This window comes from Oncorhynchus mykiss, chromosome 1 (assembly GCF_057628025.1).
Source record: "Oncorhynchus mykiss isolate SJ-2025 chromosome 1, ASM5762802v1, whole genome shotgun sequence".
Taxonomy (NCBI): Eukaryota; Metazoa; Chordata; class Actinopteri; order Salmoniformes; family Salmonidae; genus Oncorhynchus; species Oncorhynchus mykiss.
In genome coordinates, this window is record NC_143022.1 from 39,776,083 (window position 1) to 39,799,501 (window position 23,419).

Here is a 23,419-nt window from a genome sequence, read left to right on the forward strand (position 1 = left end):
GCTGATGGGCCCTATACACAGTTTCACCGACGAAAAGGTTCAACTTAATAAGATCAGGCTTGAATTCAATTTACCCAAAAAAATCTATCATGTAAATACTGCAGTGTATGTCCGATTGAATTGAGCCCTGAGTAGTGATTTAACTGTAACTAGTGTTAATCTGACATGTAAACATGTATGAGTGTATATAATGAAGCGTGCAAAAGACTCTGGTCCCTATGTTGGCTGAATTACTCAAGCAAAACATATCTAATTTATTAAACATGTACATCATAATTCATGTAATATCTTAAACGAAGTTTGATTTCAGCCGCAATGTACTTCAAATGGATTATTTATAACATGTTTCAGAACCTAACATAGCAGAACAGATTGTAAACCATACATTGTTGTAATTACATCATTATCGTCATTATTGTGGGTGCGACAGCAAATCAACTTGGAGGTACACAATACACTCACCGCCTCTCGTCGTGAGCCGTCCAGCAGTTACCGAGAACCACGTAATGGAGTTTAACAGCTTTATTAGCAATAACGTTTTGAGTGTATTTCCTGTGCCTACCTAGCTCACATTCTGTACGTCGGATTAAAACAAGACTATAGCGTCCATGAAGTGACCATTGAATTTAAAATATCTCAGATTGACAAAGTTTGTAGGTGCAATAGTTTTTATAAAATGTCTAATTTATCGCTCTCATTTTGATAATTGATGTCCATTAAAACCCGCTAGCGTCTAAGCAGAGGGTGGGGTGGGGGGTCTACTAAGCTAACATATGGAAATGTTTTAAGATGGTCATACCAAGGATCATTTAGCTATTCGATTTGGAAATTTAGGACCGCTTTAGGTATCCCCAAAAAATGTTTGCTGGGACATGGACTCTACAAGGTGTCGAAAGCATTCCACAGGGATGATGGCCCATGTTGACTGCAATGCTTCCCACAGTTGTGTCAACTGTCAAGTTAGCTGGATGCCCTGTGGTTGGTAGACCATTCTTGATACACACGAGAAACTGTGGAGCGTGAAAAACTCAGCAGCGTTGCAGTTCTTGACAAAAACCAGTGCGCTTGGCACCTACTACCATACCACAATCGAAGGCACTTTAATATTTTTTCTTGCCATTTTATCATCTGAATGGCACACATAAACGATCTACGTTTCAGTTGTCTCAAGGATTAAAAATCCTTCTTTATCCTCTCTCCTCCCCTTCAACTGCACTGATTGAAGTTGATTTAACATCAATAAGGGATCATACCGTTCACCTGGTCAGTCTGTCATAGAATGTTTTGCACACTTAGCTAATATTGTATGTATTTTTTATATAAGCCTATTGTAAATGTGCATTATTGTACAAATACACAAAACCTTATTAAGCTACATTTATTTGACAGATGTTATGAACTTCCCATTGATCAGCACAGCAATTGATAAAACAGGACCACATTGACCATAGTGTTTCTGAGTTTATGTCAATATTACACAGGTAAGATAACAGTTACAGAAATCAGGAATGGAGACAGACTCTATAGCACTTTGTATATGAGTGACTGAGTTCAACACACCACCAACGGTTGTTATGTTGGGCACCCACTGACCCCCCAAAAAATGCTATTATATGTACAGTATTTATTGCTAAAATAAAAGGTTTAAGTAAATACAGGCAGGCACTACAGTACTACAAGATAAAACAGCTTGTTCAATCAATCATGATGGTCTAGTAAGTATAAAAGTAAAGCTTGCTTTCATATAATTAAAAAGCTTGAAAAGGTAGTGAAATTGGATTAGTGTGGTGTGTGAAGAATCAATTACTTGTAAGCAATACAAATCAGATTATTGTGGGATCACCTCCATTAAGAACGTTGAGAAGGTTTGAATCCTAAACAACCTGCATACACATTGTTTGCAGTCTAATAGACCATCACATCTACTGCAGTAGGTCAAAGCTATGTGCTGTAAAACCTTGGTAGAGCATCGGTGGAGTAGGTGTTGTGGTGCTCGTGAATTTCTCGTGAATTTTGCTCGTGAATTTTTCGTCTTCAAATGCCTACTTCTCACTTAACATAGTTTTTAATAATATATTATAACTCCAACATCATTAGTTGATAATTGTAATGATTGCGATGGAAGTCAAGAAGCAGATGCAGAAGGTGAGTTTAAGAATAATAAAAAGGCAGATAAACAAAACAGGAGAAGCGTACTGAACCAGACAAAACCAATACTGCCTGATCACTGAGGATAATTGTCTAAATAAAGGGAGAGTAATCAAGGTGATGATGAGGTCCAGGTGTGTGTAATGATGGGAGCAGGTGTGCGTCATGATGGGGAGGAGGATTGTGAAATGATGATGCCAGCCGAAGGACGACGCCAGTCAGTAGTACAGCCCCGAGCGAAAGGAGCGGCCCGGAGCGGCCTGGATGGCGTAGATGGAAATCCCAGATGATGTTGGTGTCCAGGATGTCGGCCACCGGAACCCAACAGCGCTCCTCTGGACCGTACCCTTCCCAGTCCACCAGGAAATAAATCCAACACCCCACAACATCGGGAGTACAGTAGGGACCTGGCGGCATAGGCAGAGGTCCCATCGATATCGAGGGGAGGTGAATGGTTGTCGCGGGGGATGGCATAAGACAAGGGACCAGGAACCGACGGCCTGAGGAAGGACACATTAAAAGAGGATGAGATCCAGTAGTTGGTGGGGAGTTGTAAACAATGTTACCTCGTTGACCTTGAAGGGCCCCATAAACTGAGCTGGGGGCTCAGCTTCCGGCAGCGCAGGCAGAGCAGAAGGTTCCTGGTGGAGAGCCAGGATAGAAAACGGGATTCTCACTGTGGTGGCGGTCCACTTGTTACTTCTGGCTGTGGACGGTGCGCTGGAGCCTCACATGGGCACTGCTCCAAACTTCCTCTGCATGCTGTAACCACTAGTCCACCGCAGGGGCTTCGATCTGACTCGGGGTCCACCGGGCCAAAGCCAGCTGATGTCCTAGGACGCACTGGAAGGGAGTTAGTCAATCCTCCACCAGGCTAAGTCAATTCTTGGCATTCTCCGCCCAGGTAGGGAATCTCCCAAGCTTCTAGTTGGTCCTCTCCACCTGCCTGTTGGACTGAGGCTGGTACCTAGATGTGAGGCTGGCCTTGGCCCCCAGCTTCTCCATGAAGGCTCTCCATACCCGCAACTTCAATTTGGGGCCACGGTCGGAAACAATGTCCTCTGGAAGGCCATAGTGCCGGAAGACTTGCTGGAACTGTGGCTCGGTGAACTGGAGAGTGGTAAGGAGACCAGAGAGGGATAAAACAGCAGGATTTCGAGAATCTGTCCACAACAACCATAATAGTGGTGAAACCATCACACGGAGCGAGATCAGTAATGAAATCCACAGACAGATGGGACCAAGGCCGTTGAGGCACGGGAAGGGGAAGGAGTTTTCCTGCTGGAGTGTGATGGGGAGATTTGGCTTGGGAACATACGGAACAGGAGTTGACATAGCGAGTGAAATCATGCGTCAAGGTTGGCCACCAGTACTTAGCAGAGATTAATTGAAAGGTGCGGGTGATATCTGGGTGTCCAGCGGTGAGGGATGTGTGAGCCCAGGTCATCAGCCAATCCCTTACCCCAATGGGGACGTAGATGCTCTCGGGAGGGCAGGTAGCAGGAATCACAGGGTAAGGGACAGTAGGTCCTCCGGCATCCTGGTGCCCAGGTGGTGATTTTCATCCTCTACCAGGAGATGGTGGGGTTATGACTTTGGTGCCATTTGAGGCCAAATGTGAGTGGTGCTGTGATGTGTGTGATGGTGCTGTATCCAAATTGTAGATTACCAGGGCTTGGACTGGGAGAGTAGAGCGGGTATGAGGAGATGGTCATGGAGGAGGCGAGGTTCCTAGTCTATGAAATTCCCTGCGGCACCGGTGTCCACTAGAGCTGTAGAGACAACACCTGAAGGACACCCAGAGGGTGAAGTGGAAATCACGAAGGGTTTGGCGGAGAACGATGTTGATGGAATACTCAAGCCTACCCCGTATGATCACGGGGCCGCCCCTCTATCCCAGTGGACCTTGGATTGGGAAGCACCGGACACCGCTGAAGCTGGTGCCCCCCTTTAGCCGCAATTGGAACACAGTTGGAAGTCTCACCCAGTTCACTAAATCAAAATGGTGAGTCCTCAATGGTGATGCCCATGCTAATATAGACTTTTGGCCACTAGAGGACTCTATACAACTTCATGCCAGGACATAGGTTTGGATAGGTTTTGAAAAAAACAAGGTTGATGTCTGAGCCCGCGGAAATATAATTAGCATTATAAATCAAATCTCAAGTTTAAGCTAGAGATATGGTTTATTTGGATGCGTCTCAATCCACCACATCTGCCTATGTCGCATTTCCACGTCTGCGGTGAAAGGTGACAGTGCTAGAATGATGTTTGTCAGACCATGAGACATCCCGAAAATTGGTCTTCTCACAAAATCGTTTGTAGCGTCCGAAAGGTTTGGCCCACAAACAATTCTGACCCCTATATTGAAAAATGAGACTCACAAAGATCCCCGGGAACCAGTTGAAAAAAATTCTGAAAGTATATATGGAGACTGTTTAATGCAAAAAATAAAGGGTAAAACGTAATAAATGTTCCCTGATCACTCTCATATCTCACAGATATAACCTCTTCCAGGTATTTCCGCAGCTCACACGGGGCACTTAATGCCCTGCCAGGTTGACCCGCCGGCTGGATAAATGCAAAGTGCTCGAAAGTGACTTCAGGAGGACCTGTGCCAACTGTTTTGCAACAATAGTTGACTGCAAGTGTGGCTCAAGGTTGAGAAGGCACCTCACCACATCAGACAGCAACTGGCTGTCAGTTTGACGTTGGTTGGTGTGAATTGAGAACGGCTCAAGCAACTTCACAAGCTGTTCTATCACGTGACACCATGGCTTGGCCAGTCACATTCAGCAAGCTTGTCAGTGTGGATTGCAAATGGCACCAGCATGTTCAGAAGTTGTTATATCTTGGCCCAGCCCTTGGATTTCGTCAATGATAGCAAGCTAGGTCTGTTTGAAATATCGGCATCAACCGGCAGCATTTACACGCCAGTGAAGAAAATAATTAATAAATTAAGGAAAATTATCTATCCTGAGCCAGAGGCAGTCTGGGGGTTTAATTTACATGAGTAGTGTATTTTATTTGTCCCTCCTGAGTGTGATGGATTGTTCCCCAGACCATGATGCAATGGAATGCATCAGCTAATTAGTTTTCTTCTGAAAAAGTCATGTCTCCCGGCACGCCAGTCCCTCTCTCTTCTCAACATCCGCTATAAGTGCATTGTCTTGAGTTACTGTAGGTCCACACATCTTTCAAATATTCCCCTCCTTTTTTCTCTATTCTTGATTCCGTCTATGTTCCTCTTATTTCTTTCCTTTAAATTATCAGGAGTTTTTCCTGACCACATATCCCGAACATAAAGAACTCCTGTCCCTAGAGATAGTATATTATACATGTACAATAGAGTATTCACACTGGACCCTGCTCTTCTGTAGAGTAAGCACCCTATTCAGACTTAACTTAAGTTGACTTACAGTCAATTTATTATTAACGTAAGTCCATGTTAAGTCTACTTATCTCAAGTCTGAATCCAGACTTAACTGAATAACCCTATGCATGGCAGCCAGCTCTCTTCATATCATGAGTACTGTCTTTCAATGGCCACTACATTATACTGGGGCCAGCACCTGTAGGCACCTTCCCTATGGCTTCTGTTGACATCTGGCATGAGCTATGATTAAGGGGAATGGGCCAGGTTGATACTGGAGGATAGCAAGTCCCCATGGGACCCCAGTTGAACACTAACAAAAATCTTTAGAAGATTGCCAAGCCTGTCAGGTTAGGTTTTCAGCAGTGGACCAGTCAACCTGTAAATATTAACACGGATGTACAATACTGGGAAGAATTCATTAGGCGTCCACACACTAAGTAAAAAGAAGACAGGGACTGTAACTATGGGATGGGATCAACTGAGGACAAGGGAAACATTTCCTGATATTTCTTATGTAGGTATAATTTAATGACTAAGGCAATGTTTGTCATCTCAAGGACAATGAGCACTCGCCAAAGCTTGGCTGTCAGACCTGCAAATCTTTCGCCTCTTGAGAGAGGTCTTGGTTTGAAATATGCCTGTAGCCTTGCAGGCTACTGGGGCTGGTATGGGCTCATTGATTAGGCCTTGCCTGTCTGTATTGCAGACTGACAAACTACACTCATATCTGATAACACTGGATTCATGCTATGATGATGATGACAATATTCTTATATGTTAGACGCTATGCACACTTTGTCCTATAATTGGATTAGTTTCGACATTTCTTGATTAATTTTTTTCGCACTGCATTTTTAGGAGCTAGTAACATAAGCATTTTGTTGTGCAATATTTGTGTTGTGGAGAATATCACCAGGCAGGAGACAGGAGTAAAGTTTAGTGTTGCTTAGTAAAAACATACAACACTCAAAGTCAGCAAAACTATTGCCCCCGCGATGGAAAGCTTCTACAGTTTAAATGTATGTTTATCCATTGGGATGTTATCTCAGGGAATGCAAATTGATATATTTAAAGAAACCTAATGTTCAGACCACTACCCTGTTACAAACAAAAGTATGTAGACACCTTCAAATTAGTGGATTTAGCTATTTCAGCTACACCCGATGCTGGCAGGGGTATGAAATGGAGCATGCAGCCATGAATTCTCTATAGACAAACATTGGCAGTAGAATGGCCTTACAGAACAGCTCAGTGACTTTCAACATGTCACCGTCAAAGGATGCCACCTTTCCAACAAGTCAGTTCATCAAATTTCTGCCCTGCTTGAACTTCCCTGGTCGACCTTAAGTGCTGTTATTGTAAAGTGGAAATGTCTAGGAGCAACAAAGGCTCAGCCACGAAGTGGTAGTTGCTTTAATAAAATCAGGAACCACACATGTTTGGAAGCACTTGCTTTGTACTTGTATATTGCAGATCCAAATTAGGCCTATTTTACAAGTTCTAGTGTATGACCATGAACTGCTGGAAGAAAACGCTGAGACGTGGGCTTAATGAATATCAGGAGAAATGTGCTCTTGCATTTGCCTAATGAAGACCTGCATTTGAGATGAGTAGGAAGAGCTAAGACTACATTTTCTCCCAGGCCCTCTAAATAGCTAACACTACAATCCACTTGTGGAACAAGAGGAGACCTCTATATAACAAGAGGAGACCTCTATATTTCTCTCAGTGGAAGAGGTCTCTCCTTCAGGGTATTATTGTATTTTCAGGGAGGTTTAAAAGGGAGGTTTCTCCTGCAGTGAATGTGAGAACATGCCTGAAAGCTAGAGAGAACCCTAAACAGCCCAGACGTCTATTCTCTCTCCCCAGAGAAGGAGCAGAGAGGAGGAGCAGCAGGCATAGTGAAATGACACTGAACATGGTACAGGTATCAGGGGCCATCTCTGCTTCTCCCCATCATGGCCCTCACAGGAGAATCAGACTGGGTGAGGAGTGAGGCGAAACCTGCCTGGTGTGCAACAGAAAATAAATGGAGAAGATAAAGATGTATGGGTAAAGAGAGAGAAAAAAAGGGAGGGGCACTTTTTTGCAGTAGAGCTTGTATGAGCGATGCCTTGGGTGAGTTGAGGACACAAGGAGATGGCTGACTGATTGCATGTGTATCTATCTAATGTCAACTCTGTGGTTTGAGACGAATAGATTAAAAGTAATACATTTTAGTTTAAAATCAATAGTGTGAAAGACAGAACAGTTGAACAAAACAATGATATGGTGACAATGCCAAGATAACGCAGCATCATGGGTGAAGCAGAGTGCAGCCAGTGTGGCCAAAAGTAATGCAGGCTATTTGTCTAATGATAATACACTGTACATCTAATTTCAATGATTAAATAGAGGAAAGATTAATACAGACTGATCTATGCTATTGTTAGGTGAGAGTAAAGACACATGGCATCTTTCTATCCCCTTTTTCTCTCTGTTCCTCTCTCTCCCCCTCCCTCATACTCCCTCTAATTCATCAACAAATCACAGCGTCCCTCCATTAAACGTCACATTGACTCTCCTCTTGTAAAGGCACCGTTATAGTGCCTTGCAAAAGTATTCATCCCCCTTGGCATTTTTACTATTTTGTTGGATTACAACCTGTAATTTAAATTAATTTTTATTTGGATTTCATGTAATGGACATACACAATAGTACACATTGGTGAAGTGAAAAAATCCAGAATATTTACTTAACCAACGTGAACTTAGAACCTTGTAATTTTATATACTTTGGCCAGTAACCAAAATCATTTGCATATCTACATGAATGTGGATACTTGGTACCTTCAAGGTGAGGACCAAGTTGAGCAATACAAGTTTAATATACTAAATAACAGTTTTGTTGAGATGTGAAAACTCTGATGCTCAATATCTCAGAATCACTCAGAACCCAGATAGAATCTTATAACTCTAAGATCATGACAAATAAAAAATGAACTGGGCAAATGTAGTCCTAACTCCAATGCAGTTTTTAACTGAAATAACAAACAATGAGACAATACTTAAATTAAGAGCCCAATTTCGCACCCCGCATCTTCTTTTAACGTTTGAAACTTTCAGCACGGTGCCGGCACTTGGTAATGAAGACCTTCTTTAGTTTACCAGACTCCACCTCCTTCCAGCCGTCCATGGATGCAAAACGCATGACATAAGCTGCAGTTGATAAATGGCGAAAATAAAGCTGTTTAAGAAAGTGTTTGGTGTAGGATATAAGCTAAAAACCTTAAATGTCAGAACCACATTTTAAACCAAGTCTTCTGTACAGTACCCACATCTCTCCTTCACCCAAATGGATGTGTGGATTTTGTAAGTTGCTCTAGTATATCAAAGGTTATACTTAGTGATGCACCAATATGACATTTTTGGCTGATTCCGATAGCCAATATTATCCTTGCCAAAAAAAAACGGTCTCCAACCTGTCATTTTTGGGTCTGCCTCTCGGGCTTCCTTGCCAGCCGTGTTCCCTCGTACCACTGGTTCCCTTCTCCTGCTGCCTCCCCTCTCCTCCCATGTGTAGGATCCCTTCCCGTCCAGAATGTCCTCCCATGTCCATTCCTCCTTTTTACCACGCTGCTTGGTCCGTTGGTGGTGGGTAGTTATGTAACGGCCGTTGGTGGAAGAAGGTGAAGACCAAGGTGCAGCGTCGTACGTGTTCATCTTTTTATTTTGAACTGAACACTGAATAATAAAACAACAAAGAGAATGAACGAAACCGAAACAGTCCTGTCTGGTGCAGACACAAAAACAGAAAACAACTACCCACAAAACCCATGTGGGCAAGAGCTACCTAAGTATGGTTCTCAATCAGAGACAATGACAGACAGCTGGCCCTGATTAAGAACCATACCCGGCCAAAAACAAAGAAATACAAAAACATAGAAAAAAGAACATTGATCGCCCACCCTAGTCACACCATGGCCTAACCAAAATAGAGAATAAAAGCCTCTCTATCACCAGGGCATGACAGTATGCCGTCATTGTAAATGAGAATTTCTTCTTAACTGACTTCCCTAGTTACACACACACCACAATGACCAAAATGTTATTTAGTTGGCATTTTTGTATGTCCCCATTACCAGTAACCAGTAAAACATAATCAAAACGTATTTATTTCACTTACTTGCTGTGCTGTTTCGTTGTTCATTTGTTCAGTTGTTTCATTCTCAACCAGAATTTGTATGGATTTGTATGGAGCGTTGTTTCATTCTCACCCAAAATTTGTATGGAGCGCAATTTGAGGCTTTGCTATGGAACACCGTTTGGGTCAGAAAAGCAATCAAATTAAATAGTTTACCTTTGATGAGCTTTGGATGTTTTCACTCACGAGACTCCCAGTTAGATAGCAAATGTTCCTTTTTTCCCAAAATATTATTTTTGTAGCAAAATAGCTCCGTTTGTTCTTCACGTTTGGCTGAGAAATCGCCCGGAAATTACAGTCACGAAAACGGCGAAAAATATTCCAAATTAGCTCCATAATATCGACAGAAACATGGCAAACGTTGTTTATAATCAATCCTCAAGGTGTTTTTCAAATATCTATTCGACAATATATCCATCGAGACAATTCGTTTTTCAGTAGGACCGATTGGAGTAATGGCTACCTCTGTATTTTACGCGAAAATCTCTCTGGAAGCATCAGGTGACCCCTTGCACAATGTAGCCGCTTACGGGTATTCTTCAACATAAATGCGTAAAACTACGTCACAAAATACGGAGAAAGAGTAATCTGGTTGATAGCCCATTCACTGCTCAATGGGGACACATTGGAACGCAGCGCTTTCAAAACATGAGGCACTTCCGGATTGGATTTATCTCAGGCTTTCACCTGCAACATCAGTTCTGTTATACTCACAGACAATATTTTTACAGTTTTGGAAACTTTAGAGTGTTTCTATCCTAAGCTGTCAATTATATGCATATTCTAGCATCTTGTCCTGACAAAATATCCTGTTTACTACGGGAACATTTTTTCCCCCAAAATTAAAATACTGCCCCCTAGTCACAAAAGGATAAATTATATGTACACACCTAGTAGGTGTGTCTGATGCAGTCTCTTGGAATTTCTCAAGACTGTCACAAAAGCTCCTCACATCTTTGACTTGGTCAGGGCCTGTAAGAAAACATTACATGAGAGTGTTATGAGACAATGACAGCTATAATATACTGCTTCTCAGACAAGCTAAATGAAAGAATTAAACTATATCTTACTCAAGCTCAACAGCACCTCTTCCATTTTCCTCTTTTCCTCCATTAGTTTAAAAACTTGTTGTTTGCATATCTGCCATGGTCTGTGTTCATCTTCCCCATATTCGCTCTGTGGGCTGCAGTCAATAACAACTGTGTCAGCAGAAGCAGAAGAAGAAGATGGTGTTGGAGCTTTGGATTCTGCATTCAGTGGACCTGGTTCTTCAGATGACAGCAGCATGCATGTGAATGACCCCCTGGGAGTCAAATCTCTCAACAAAGGGGTCTTAACCTGCTGGTCCAGGTTCAAATAGCCTGGACCAGCTCCAGGAGAGTCATAGTCTGGAGCTTGGGAAGGGGGAAGTGTGCATCATCCTGGTGTGGTGGGGGGTATAGAAGGTGGGGCTGGGAAGGATGAGAGTGAAGAGGATGTACTAAATTCTTGCCATAAAATGTTATGGCAGCAGAATATTCACCTCTTTTTTGTTTTTTCGTTGCCTTCCTTGGCTATTCATTGACTTTTGTATATTCTACTGTAGCTCTGTAAAATCTGCCATCTGCCCAATTTGCTAAGACCTTCTCATCAAGCCGCAAGATGTTGAACTGAAGAATGAGTGTTTCATCCTCCTGAAGGATGTCTTGAATTTCAAATATCTTTGCTGAGTGTCCATCCTCAAACCCCACAATGGCAAACAGACCTGAAAAGACCAGTACATTAACACTAGAAGCACTGAGTAGTCAAAATTACCATTGTGGGATTTTTAAAACAATCCCATGCACTGCTCAGAACCAATACAAACAGACAATTGTGCAAGTAAAACATTTTCAGACACATACTATTAGCTTTTGTGGCCAGCACCTACTTCCTGTGTCATCAGCATCATGAGAAGAATCTTCTTGCTCCATCTCCCTCACTTTAGGTGCTGGCTTGCGCTGTGTCTTTGGCAACTTTCTGGCTGGCAGAGACTTCTTCATTCTTGATCATTTCTGGCTGGTTGGTGACATCAAATGCAATCAAAACACTGATGCAAAATGACTGCAAATTGAGCCTACAACTATAAGTAAGACAATGGTAAAGAGTGCTTCCCACAAGAATAGCTTCACCTGTCACAGAATGTTTGATGTATGGTTACCAATGATGACAGGGACTCACAATCATGTTGGAAGACCAAGCCTTTGAATGGGGGTGGGAAAAGGGAGTTCATTTTCTCCCAACTGCCTGAATTACACAGACTGTCTGGATGGGGTAATGCCATTATCTACTAATTGGGAGACTGGTACCAACCCCTCCACTTCAAATGCACTAGCTGATTGGATACAGAAACTCATGACATATAGATTCTCTGCCATTTTCAACCCCTTTACCCCAGGAACACAGGAATATAGGATACAATTAACTTACACTTTCCACCCTAGCTTCCCACCTGGCCAACATCCAGTGAGATTGCAGAGCGCCAAATTCAAATACAGAAATACTCATTATAATAATTCAGAAAAGAAACAAATATTTTACATATGTTTAAAGATTAACATCTTGTGAATCCAACCACGGTGTCAGATTTAAAAAATGCTTTACCGCGAAAGCGTACCTTACAATAATTTGAGAACATAGCCCAGCAGACAAATCATTACAAACAGTAACCAGCCACGTAGAAGAGTTATACAAGTCAGAAATAGAGATACAATTAATCACTTACCTTTGATGATCTTCATATGGTTGCACTCAGAAGACATTCATTTATTCAATAAATGTTCCTTTTGTTCGATATATCCGAAAACCTCAGTTATGTTAGCGCGTTTTCTTCAGTAATCCACAGGCTCAAACGTAGTCAAAACAGACATACAAAAAAATTCAAATTGTATCCGTAAAGTTCACAGAAACATGTCAAACGATGTTTATATTCAATCCTCAGGTTGTTTTTAGCCTAAATAATTGATAATATTTCAACCGGACAATAACGTTGTCAATATAAAAAGGTAAACAAGAAAAGCTCTCTCTCGGTTGCGTGCATGAACAAGCTCTGTGACAAGGCAGGGTCCACTCATTCAGACTGCTCTTACTCCCTAATTTTTCAGAATACAAGCCTGAAACCATTTCTAAAGACTGTGGAAGGCATAGGAACTGCAATTTAAGTCCTAAGTCAATTGATACTGTAATAGCATTGAATAGAAAAAAATCCTAAATGGATTTTTCTCAGGTTTTCACCTGCCAAATCAGTTCTGTTATACTCACAGACACCATTTTAACAGTTTTGGAAACTTTAGAGTGTTTACCATCCAAATCTACCAATTATATGCATATCCTATCTTCTGGGCCTGAGTAGAAGGCAGTTTAATTTGGGCACGCTTTTCATCCAAATTTCCAAATGCTGCCCCCTACCCTAAAGAAGTTAACAACCTATGTGGTGTAATTCAATTTTTTTATATACCAACTATACATTGAAAATATTGTTACAAAAACAAATTAAACTTAATAAAGACAACTGAAGGACATTAGCTAGTAGGTCCATAAACAGATATGATCCCATTTTAGATGCATTAGCTAGCTCCAACACATACTAGGTTGTTGTGTGGCTTGGTCTTCTGGGGTTAGTTAACCACCATGCACTTCAAACATTTGAGAAAGGCATCAATTGAAGTCAATAGCTAATTGTAATGCTCACCTACATTTGTAACTTTATCTTTTTACCTCTGCTTTCTACACAATCTCTAGTTAGGTAACATTGGCTAGCTTTGTAAAAACATGTCTCACATAGCCAGTTATCCAAACTAATAACAAGAACGTTAATAACATTAGCCAGATAAATTAGCTACTAGCTAGCATTAGACAGCTCATTAGCTAGCTGACAGCTAGTCTGGCTAAAACAACATTATGGTGCTTACTTGATGGAAGGAAAATGCAATTCAGTTATACACACCTTGTTTAACTTTGATTGTGTACTTGGAATGAGTGAGTCACGAGTGTAGCTTGCTTCTCCTTTCTCCGGCGGTAGTTTGCAGACCTTGCTAGTCACAAAATAAGTGTCTAATCTTGAACATTTAGCTAGCGAATCCCTCTCAGGCGCCAAGCTGCTCACCAACTACCAATCAATGAAGTTGAATAGATGACATGCCTTCACTTAACCAATAGTTGAGTCTAAAATATGGCGCTGCATTTTAGGAGCAAATCCCTAAATACCAAACACAAGAGGGAAAATGTTTACTTCCTAGTTTTTATCTAGGAACAAATTATTGTTCCTAGGCGTTTATCCCAGGCGTTTATTTATTCTTAGTCTGAAGAAAGGAAACTTTCTACAGGCATCCAACAGTTATAAACTACCTGAAGCATGCCAATATAATTTTCTTATTAACACTACAATTTTTCCAATGGTTGCTGTTGCTTTAGCTGTTTGCACATTTTTGTTACACAGCATCCAGAATGACTGAATGGCATGACTCACCGCGTTGTTGGAGAAGTAATCTGTCGGAGCCCCTTATGAAACTACATAGAAGACATAGGACTGAACATGTACAGGTGAGGAGTAATAGAGCCCATTGCACACTGCCATGATGATATGTTTCTCGGTAACGCATGACTGAATATTTACCATAACAAACCACGTTTTCATAATCCCTGCTTCTATTTTTCTGTATATGCAGCTGAGTATGGAGCAAAACTCAGGAAGGCTGGGGGAAAGAACTAATCAAAGTTCAGGTACTTGGCTACATTATTAGGGCTAGCCTACAGCCCACTGATCCCAAGTAAATGATGGTGAAAACACATTTGCACCCAGGTGTATCACATACACAGGCGTGGTTGCACATGTGCTACACACACACAGGTTTTCACAAATGCATTGTAGCTTTATTGCGTGGCAACAACATTTACAAGATGAGTGGAACAATTCATTCTGTCACAAATAGACAAACTAAATATGTAGGACATAATCTATACATTTTGTAGATGTAAAGATGAGTTATTGTATTTTGTTTGTTGTTTTCATATACATTGTTTTCACTTGTTCACAGGATCATCACAACTTATAGAGCATTCCAACCCAAGACCCGAAGCCTCATATACAGAGCAAAATATTGAAGAAATTCACATTGAGGAAGCTCTTGCCATGGAAGAGTCAGCCTATGATGATGGACTAAACTGGGACGAGGAACCATGGAGGAGTCTGCCTTTGATGATTGTGTAAACTGGGATGAGGAATTTGAAAGTGTTGCTGGCAGAGATGGAGCTTCCTCAACATGCATGGAGGATTCAGTGATTAATGCATAACAACCACTCTATGACAATGCCCTTACAACTGTTGATGAGTGCCTTCTTATTATAATGACATATGTAAATTGACACAAAGTCACTGGAAAGGCCTTCATTGACTTACTGAAACTGATTACGTTGCTTTGTCCAGAGCAGCTTAACACAGATTGCTTGAGCAGGATACACAAATTCAGAGACTTTTTCTCCTACTTTGTTGCAGTATCCTATATCTTGCACAGGAATTGTAGTCATTGTTTGGTATTAGTTGAGAAGAATAATAGCATATGTCAATCTTGTGGTGCCAATGTGCTGAAAGAGGAAGCAACATCTTTATTTGAAGTTTCTATCGAGGAGCAACTACAGATGCTGTTTGCAAAAGAGGGTTCCAAAGAAAAACTGAATTTCACATTCAACAGGAAGAAAAAGGGAAGAGATAACATTGAGGATATCCAGTTCATGTCGGAAGTTTATATACACTTAGGTTGGAGACATTATAACTTGTTTTTCAACCACTCCACAATATCTTGTTAACTAAATATAGTTTTGACAAGTTGGTTAGGATGTCTACGTTGTGCATGACACAAGTAATTTTTCCAACACTTGTTTACAGACAGATTATTTCACTTATAATTGTCACAAATTCCGCCGAAGTCGGCTCCTCTCCTTGTTCGGGCGGCGTTTGGCGATCGACGTCACCGGCTTTCTAGCCATCGCCGTTTCATATCTAGCCATTTCACATGACCATTTGTTTTGCCTTGTTCCATACACACCTGGTTTTCATTCCCCAATCAATCTACATGTATTTAGTCCTCTGTTCCCCATCATATCTTTGTGTGTAATTGTTCATTGTTAATGGTGAATGTTCACGCGTGATACTTTTAATATTTATGTTCTGTGTTTTTGGGCACTTATGTCTATTTTTGTGTCTATTGTTGAAAGGAATAAAAGTGTGCCTGTTTACTCTACTCTGCTCTCCTGCACCTGACTTCACCTCCCTCACACAGCATTAACAATAATTTGCTGTATCACAATTTCAGTGGGTCAGAAGTTTACATACACTAAGTTGACTGTGCCTTTAAACAGCTTGGAAAATTCCAGCAAATTATGTCATGGCTTTAAAAGCTTCTGATATGCTAATTGACACCATTTGAGTCATTTGGTGGTGCACCTGTGGATGGATTTCAAGGCCTACCTTCAAACTCACTGCCTCTTTTCTTGACATCATGGGAAAATCTGAAGAAATCAGCCAAGATCTCACAGAAAAATTATAGACTTCCACAAGTCTGATTCATCCTTGGGCGCAATTTCCAAATGCCTAAAGGTACCATGTTCATCTGCACAAACAATAGTACGCAAGTATAAACACCATGGGACCACGCAGCCGTCATACCGCTTAGGAAGGAGACACATTCTGTCTCTTAGAGATGAAGTACTTTGGTGCAAAAAGTGCAAATCAATCCCAGAACAACAGTAAAGGACCTTGTGAAGATGCTGCAGGAAACAGGTACAAAAGTATCTATATCCACATTACCTGAAAAAGCCGCTCAGCAAGGAAGAAGCCACTGCTCCAAAACCGCCATAAAAAGGCCAGACTACGGTATGCAACTGCACATGTGGACAAAGAACGCACTCTTTGGAGAAATGTCCTCTGGTCTGATGAAAATTATGTGGATATATTGAAGTAACATTTCAAGACATCAGCCAGGAAGTTAAAGCTTGATTGCAAATGGGTCTTCCAAATGGACAATGACCCCAAGCATACTTCCAAAGTTGTGTCAAAATGGCTTAAGGACAACAAAGTCAAGGTATTGGAGTGGCCATCGCAAAGCTCTGTCCTCAATCCTATAGAAATGTGTGGGCAGAACTGAAAAACCGTGTGCGAGCAAGGAGGCCTACAAATCTGACTCAGTTGTTCCAATTCTGTCTGGAGGAATTGGCCAAAATTGACCCAACTTACTGTGGGAAGCTTGTGGAAGGCTTCCCAGAACGTTTGACCTAAGTTAATCAATTTAAAGGCAATGCTACCAAATACTAATTGAGTGTATGTAAACTTCTGACCCACCGGGAATGTGATGAAAGAAATAAAAGCTGAAATAAATACTTCTCTCTACTATTATTCTACTATTATCCTAACTGACCTAAAACAGGGATTTTTTACTTAGGTCAAATGTCAGGAATTGTGGAAAACGGAGTTTAAATGTATTTGGCTAACGTGTATGTAAACTTCCGACTTCAACTGTATATGATGGAGAGGTGTACAGAAAATCTGCAGCTGTTGGTGGGCCATTAAGTGATCCTAGAAATATATAATTTACCTGGAACACTAGATGGAGTGCATATTTTTAAATCGTCAAAATTCTCAATCTGGCCATTTAATTCTATCATTAATAAGTTGAGCTACAGTGAACGCACTAAAAGGAAAAATGTGATTGCTGCTGGACTTTGGTTTGGGGACTCCAAATATTCCATGATGACATTCCCAAAGCCTTAAGACACACGTTACATAAGCTTGAAGACCATGGTGTTTTTGTTAGATACGGCAAGACCTCAGACTTTTCTATGCAAATTTTGACAATCGCTGGAACGTTTGACTTGACTGTGAGGGCATTGGTCTCCAATAATGTGCAATTCAGTGGTCAATTTGGATGCCTCAAATGTGAACAGCCTGGAATGACTGTGAAAACTGTAGTGAGAGGACATATGCATGCTTTCCCATTTCAGCAGTACAACCTAAAAGGTCGGCAGCGAACACATGCTAAGTTAATTCATGATGAAAATCACTGTTTGTGACTCAAAGCACTGTTCATGGTGTTAAGGGTCCTACTTGACTCAGTAAACTTGAAAGTGTTGACCTTATTCGTGGGAATGCCTTTGACTACATGCACTCTGTACTACTTGGAGTCATGCGCTTACTAATGTTTTTGTGGTTTTCTACTGAATTCTCTCATCAGCCTTTTAGCAGGACCAAAGGGACATGTGAGATTTACAAGGTTAACCAGTTGCATCTCTAGGGGCGCTATTTCATTTTTGGATAAAAAACGTTCCCGTTTTAAGCGCGATATTTTGTCATGAAAAGATGCTCGACTATGCATATTCTTGACTGAAAGAAAACACTCTGAAGTTTCAGAATCTGCAAAGATTTTGTCTGTAAGTGCCCCAGAACTCATTCTACAGGCGAAACCAAGATGATTCGTCAAACAGGAAATGAGCAGAATTTCTGAAGCTCTGTTTTCTAATGTCTCCTTATATGGCTGTGAATGCGACAGGAATAAGCTTAGACCTTCTGCCGTTTCCCCAAGATGTCGGCAGCATTGTGACGTATTTGTAGGCATATCATTGGAAGATTGACCATAAGAGACTACATTTTCCAAGTGTCCGCCTGGTGTCCTGCGTCGAAACTGGTGCGCAAAGCCATGTGCAAGTATTTTTCCATTTGATTGAGAGGGGAAACCATGCTTCCACGAACGATATATCATCGAAGATATATGTGAAAAACACCTTGAGGATTGATTCTAAACAACGTTTGCCATGTTTTCAGTCGATATTATGGAGTTAATTTGGAAAAAAGTTCGCGTTTTGAGGACTGAATTTTCGTTTTTTTTTGGTAGCCAAATGTGATGTACAAAACGGAGCTATTTCTAATACACAAAGAATCTTTTTGGAAAAACTGAGCATCTGCTATCTAACTGAGAGTCTCCTCATTGAAAACATCTGAAGTTCTTCAAAGGTAAATTATTTTATTTGAAGGCTTTTATGTTTTTGTTGAAATGTTGCGTGCTGGATGCTAACGCTAAATGCTACGCTAGCTAGCTACTTTTACACAAATTATTGTTTTCCTATGGTTGAGAAGCATATTTTGAAAATCTGAGATGACAGTGTTGCTTACAAAAGGCTAAGCTTGAGAGATGGCATATTTATTTCATTTCATTTGCGATTTTCATGAATAGTTAACGTTGCGTTATGGTAATGAGCTTGAGTCTGTATTCACGATCCCGGATACGGGATGGGGAGATCAGAAAGGTTAAAAGATATCCTGCCACTATCTAATCTGACACGTTGTCGGCGCTCAGTTACATCACACAGAATGTTGTTTAACCTTTCTGATCTCCCCATCCCGGATCTGGGATCGTGAATACAGACTCAAGCTCATTACCATAACGCAACGTTAACTATTCATGAAAATCGCAAATGAAATGAAATAAATATGCTAGCTCTCAAGCTTAGCCTTTTGTCTGACAACACTGTCATCTCAGATTTTCAAAATATGCTTCTCAACCATTGCAAAACAAGCATTTGTGTAACAGTATTGATGGCTAACGTAGCATTTAGCGTAGCATTTAGCGTTAGCATTCAGCTGGCAACATTTACACAAAAAAACAGAAAAGCATTCAAATAAAATAATTTACCTTTGAAGAACTTCAGATGTTTTCAATGAGGAGACTCTCAGATAGCAAATGTTCAGTTTTTCCTGAAAGATTATTTGTTTAGGACAAATCGCTCCATTTTCTGCGTCACGTTTAGCTACGAAAAAAACCCTGTATCCAGGATTGTGTAAATCTATCAGCAAGCTCATTAGCATAACACAACGTTAACTATTCATGAAAATGGCTAATGAAATGAAATTAATCTATTTGCTCTCAAGCTTAGCCTTTTGTTAACAACACTGTCATCTCAGATTTTCAAAATATGCTTTTGAACCATAGCTAAACAAGCATTTGTGTAAGAGTATTGATAGCCTAGCATTGCATTAAGCCTAGCATTCAGCATGCAACATTTTCCACAAAAAAACATAAAAGCATTCAAATAAAATAATTTACCTTTGAAGCACTTCAGATGTTTTCAATGAGGAGACTCTGTTAGATAGCAAATGTTCCGTTTTTACAAAAAATATTATTTGTGTCGACTAATCACTCCGTTTTGTTCATCACGTTTGGGTAAGAAAAAAAAAAAAAAAAAAAAAAAAAAAGTCATTAAAACGCGAACTTTTTTCCAAATTAACTCCATAATATCGACAGAAACATGGCAAACGATGTTTAGAATCAATCCTCAAGGTGTTTTTCACATATCTATCGACGATAAAATCCATCGTGGCAGTTTACTTTCAATTCTGAAGAAATGGAACGCGCATGGACTTACTGATTACGGACATAGGACACCGGGCGGGACACCAGGTAAATGTAGTCTCTTATGGTCAATCTTCCAATGATATGCCTACAAACACGTCACAATGCTGCAGACACCTCGGGGAATATACAGAAAGCGCAGGCTCATTCCTGGCGCATTCACAGCCATATAAGGAGACATTGGAACACAGCGCCTTCAGAATCCGGGGCATTTCCTGTATGAAACATCATCTTGGTTTCGCCTGTTGCATTAGTTCTGGGGCACGCACAGATAATATCTTTGCAGTTTTGGAGACGTCAGAGTTGTGTCTTTCCAAGGCTGTCAAGTCGAGCATCTTTTCGTGACAAAATATTGCGCTTAAAACGGGCACGTCTTTTTATCCAATAATGACACAGCGCCCCTATAGGTTCAAGAGGTTTTTAAAGCATCCAAATATCAGTCCCTTTGCTATTTTTTGACCTGGTTGTTTTCAGAGGTCTTCTTGGTGCTCTCTATTACAACCATTTTCTACTTCTTAGTGAAGCAGTTTTCATACTCTTCATGGACTCCATATAAATGAAACATATTGACCATGCTGAAAATCTACTCTTGAACTTTTCCTCCCAGATAGCTGATCTTTATGGAGAGAGATACCAAACTGCTAATTTGCAATTACTTGTCCACTTAGCTGACAGTGTTAGAGGACTTGGGACACTGTGGACTCATTCATGTTTCCATTTTGAGGACAAAAACTGCTATTTTCTATGGCTTATACATGGCACTCAAAATATACCTATTCAGATAGTAAATGCTGTTGGTCTTGTACAGTCTCTTCCAATAATTGCACAAAGTGTAAAACCTGGCAATGCTGTTGCAGAATACTATACCAGAATGTCCAATGACTACAGCTTTAGCCAAGAAAGTAGTTATTTAAGGACATGTGTGATCAGAGCAAGTGTATTTCAACTTGAGGAAGACAATGACTGCCTTGGAGGAGTGTGAAAGGTCACCCCATTCAAAACAGAACTCTGAAAGCCTTTAAATGCGCTCAGGTTGGTAGAATGCAGCTCACATCCAGACATTACAAGAAAGACAAAAGAAGAAACAACTTCACTATTGTATATCGTAATGGGACACAGATCAAGTATGGCTAAGTGGAGTTATTTTTCACTCATGAAGAATCTGGCAACTCTTCCATGTTAGCACTTGTTTGTGAATTTGAGAGTGTAGATATCTGCCTGTTGCAAGATTATGCAACAAGTGGCACATGTTTTCATATTGTGCCCCTTCTGGAAGCCCCTGTAGTTGTCAACCTGCAGCAGGTTCTGGGCAAAGTTGTTTGCATGGATCTATCCTCAATGCCTGGCCTTGTTTTTGTGTGGCATTTCCCCAATACTCTGGAGAAAGATTAGCACAAGCTACTTTAAGAACACAGAAAAGATAGCTTTAAAGTAATTTAAACAGCATTGCCAGTTCTACCCAAGGCGGCACACTACATTGTCATTCATCATTGTTCTCTTTATTGTTTGTTATTAATGCTTTGTAAAGGTGTAGCTTGATTTGTTCATTTCTAGGATATTTTGTTTTCTATTTCAATAGTTCCTTTAACATACTGTTCTGACATTTTAGCTTGATCATAGTGAGACAAGTCATAGGCTATTTCTCAGGAGCAGTATTTGAGAAGTACGAGAAAATAGTCAAAATATATTGGTATTGAATTGTGGTTAATCACGTCTAGGATAAATAAATGTGGTTAAGAAGAGGTATTATCTTGGAATTTCCTTTCCTTTGGGAAGATTCACCAGTCACAAGTTTAGTAAATGAGTTGCATTCATTATCAAAATGTAGTGCATGCTTGCTAATATTATTGCATTTATTCAAATGTCAACTTACAAGTTTGCAAGTGTTGTTGTATTTATTCATTCATCACGTTATGTAATTGCAAGTGTTGTTGCATTTATCCTCAAAAGTAGTTACAAGTTTGCAAATATTTTTTGCAACTACAAAAGTCATTATACAGGTGCAACTCATATTTTACAAGTGCAAATCATAATTTACATGCTTGTAAACTTAAGTCACTATTTTACCTCCATACCATTCGCACCAGGGTTGAACTCAATTCAGAATTTTGACATTGACTCCACCTTATGAATTGAAATTCAAATTGAATTGGCCACACCCCACATGATGTGGAGTTTGAATGACAGGAAGTATAAATAAATTCAGTGCAATTCAAAGAAAATTGACTCAGTCATAGATCATGAGAGTTTCATTAAATCTGACAGGTCACATTTCCAGATACCAAAAAATATATAACTTTTCTTTGGAAACAATTTTCCAAATGTATTTCGCCTACCATTTGATTTCTTTGGCTTCTTTTTGAAGGCCTTAGGGTCAACTTGAGGGTTAAACTAATGCATTCTGGGAAAGTATTGAGTATTTTCCCCATATTTAACTAAATGTAAGTTATTCATGAAATGTACTTAACAAAAATTAAAACTCAACATGCAAATATTTCAAAAATGTTACTGTGTTACAGTTCATATCAAGAAATCATTAAATTAAAATAAATGTATTAAGCTGTAATCTATGGATATCACATGACCGCAAATACAGATACATCTGTTGGTCTCAGGCACACTATATAAACAAAAGTATGTGGACACCACTTCAAATCAGTGGATTTGGCTATTTCAGCAAATTTCTGCCCTTCTAGAGCTGCCCCGGTAAACTGTAAGTGCTGCTATTGTGAAGAGGAAACGTCTAGGAGAAACAACGACTCAGCCGCAAACTGTTAGGCCACACAAGCTCACAGAATGGTACCACGGAGTGTGTAGTGCATAAAAATTGTCTATCCTTTTTTGCAACAGTCACTACCGAGTTCCTAACTGCCTCTGAAAGCAACATCAGCACAGAAACTCTTTGTCTGGAGTTTCATGAAATGGGTTTCCATTTCTGCACATAAGCCTAAGATCACCATGCACAATTCCAAGCGTCGGCTGGAGTGGTGTAAAGCTCACCCCCATTGGACTCTGGAGCAGTGGAAACGCGTTCTCTGGAGTGATAAATCAAGCTTCGCCATCTGGCAGTCTGACAGACGAATCTGGGTTTAGCGGATGCCAAGAGAATGCTACCTGCCCCATATGTATAGTGCCAACTGTAAAGTTTGGTGGAGGAGGAATAATGATCTGGGGCTGTTTGTCATGGTTCAGGCTAGGCCCGTTAGTTCCAGTGAAGGGAAATCTTAATGCTACAGCATATGTGCTTCCAGCTTCCTGGCAACAGTTTGGGGAAGGCCCTTTCCTGTTTCAGCATGAC

The 23,419-nt window shown here is 40.5% G+C and overlaps 1 long non-coding RNA gene across 1 annotated transcript; it reads right to left on the minus strand.

Annotated features, from left to right (window-relative positions):
* Window positions 1–8,170: 8,170 nt before the first annotated feature.
* Window positions 8,171–11,786, minus strand: LOC149985497 (uncharacterized). The gene is made up of 4 exons (XR_016494924.1): window positions 11,616–11,786; window positions 10,777–11,450; window positions 8,985–10,678; window positions 8,171–8,721 (listed from the first exon to the last, which is right to left on the minus strand). It is a non-coding gene; the product is annotated as an uncharacterized LOC149985497 (long non-coding RNA).
* Window positions 11,787–23,419: the final 11,633 nt, after the last annotated feature.